This window comes from Aplysia californica, unplaced genomic scaffold, assembly GCF_000002075.1.
Source record: "Aplysia californica isolate F4 #8 unplaced genomic scaffold, AplCal3.0 scaffold00011, whole genome shotgun sequence".
Lineage (NCBI taxonomy): Eukaryota > Metazoa > Mollusca > Gastropoda > Aplysiida > Aplysiidae > Aplysia > Aplysia californica.
The window spans coordinates 2845263-2847108 of NW_004797281.1; the positions used below are offsets into that span (position 1 = coordinate 2845263).

At 38.1% G+C, this 1846-nt stretch overlaps 1 protein-coding gene and 1 long non-coding RNA gene across 2 annotated transcripts in view; one reads left to right on the plus strand and one right to left on the minus strand.

Annotated features, from left to right (window-relative positions):
- The window catches only part of LOC101854461 (blood vessel epicardial substance-B-like), a 152353-nt gene that overhangs the window by 32356 nt on the left and 118151 nt on the right, over positions 1 to 1846 (minus strand). The window lies entirely within an intron of this gene.
- Positions 1721 to 1846, plus strand: part of LOC118477858 — a 13551-nt gene continuing 13425 nt past the window's right edge. The window contains exon 1 of the long non-coding RNA XR_004858657.1: positions 1721 to 1782. This is a non-coding gene — a long non-coding RNA (uncharacterized LOC118477858). The remainder of the gene's footprint in view (positions 1783 to 1846) is intronic.

Sequence of the window (1846 nt, forward strand, 5' to 3'; positions counted from 1 at the left end):
TAACAATAAAAACAATAATAATAATTCACGCTCAACAGCAAACTCTATGCTTTGTAATCTATATTATCACCTCAGCGAAACTGATAGCATTCTGAAACAATCTCATCTTCTTGGGAAGCATACTGGACATAATGAAAATATGCTTATTATATAATATACATAATTGTACTATTTAATTATCATTCATGCGTAGTTTTGAAAAAGGACACACACATGTTATCGGCTGCCCCTGACATCATGATAGTAAGTAAGGATAGTACACACATTCTGTTCGGAGCCTGAACGAAAATCAGCTACTTAATACTGTCAGTGTAAAAAAAAGTAGAATTGAAGAAAAGATGAGGCAGTATTCTAGTAATCGAGTCTCTTGCAGAAAACAGCTGCCACTACTCTCATTGAAAATTGGGTCCATTGATGTAGGGAAAGAAAAGTTGAAAAAAAGACGAAAACGGGAGTGTGGGGGAGGGGGCGGGGGGCGGGAAGGCGGAGAATAACAGAAGTCGAGAAATGTTTAAGATTGATCATCGAAAATATCGATTAACTCCGTTTAATTTAATTTTGATTTGTTTTTGTTAACCCTTAAACACATGGCCTCTTATCCTATCCTCTTGAGGTTGAAATAACGTTTCACAATTGAAACATTTGGCCTGGATTTGAACGATTTTTCTTGCGCTGGTCACCAAAGGAGTACATAAAATATAATATTCACACTCTGTGTGTCGGAGCTGCTACCATCATAGCGAGGTCGCGTTAACAAAAGGCTTACAACAGGCTTTTATTTGCTCAAACAACAGTTGTAACGAACAAAAGTTTATTTAAAAAGGTAGAGTACAAGAATTTTAAACAGCGGATTGCAGAATGAATTCAGAAAAAATGAAACTCGGACGAATCTGCGTACTTTAAAAAATGGTCATCTATTTAGTCAGTTTGCTAGAACTGTCTACAGTTCTTAGCGCCAATTTGACCACGGTACGCATCAAAAGACAGTGTGCTCTCGGAAAAATTACATCTAAAAGTACATCATTTGTAAACGTTTGAGATGTTTTCAAGGAAAAGCCCCGAAATGATAAAAAATGAGATTTATATTAATACTGAAACCATTGAACAGAGAATTATTTTTTTTGCGCTAGTAATATGCAGCATGTGCAACCCAATATGATGCAATCATATCATGCGTTCCAGATCTGGGTTTTTTCTGTAGACCCATTCTTCGTCCATTTCTGTCTTTTCATATATTGTTTGTTTTCTTTTTCCCCACGTTTCTTGTTCCCATTTCCATATCGTATTTTCTCATAACAGCAATAACTGTCGTCGCCAATAACTCTTTCCTCTATTCCCCTATTTCATAATATCACTTTGTTTTGGCGCGGTATCTTATCCCGGGAAATGTATTGGTTTCGACCCACGCTCGATCTGTCCGTCCGCTGTGCATGCAAACCACTGCCTTCTTCGTCTCCAAGTGCCCAAATGTCGTTCAATAAGAGTTCTGTTTGCAATTCTGTTTAGGCCTATTCAAACTTTGTCTGCTTTGCTATTTAAAATTCGGTAACACGTTTCTTTTACATGTCCTCTTTATCACATCAGCTTGCAAAGTAGGTTACGTTTCAAAATTCTGTTCTGAAGCTGTGCTTTGTTTTATTAAGGTTTTACAGCGCTTGCAACTGCATAAGGTCATATGAGCGCCTTGGAGTGAATGTCAACAGAGAAGTCCAAACAGGGAATCAGGCTTACTCTGCTCACCTCTCTAGCCTCAACAGCAGAAAGTCTGCTTCGACTATCAAGGTAGCAGTTCACTAGAGAGAGAGAGAGAGAGAGAGAGAGAGAGAGAGAGAGAGAGAGAGAGAGA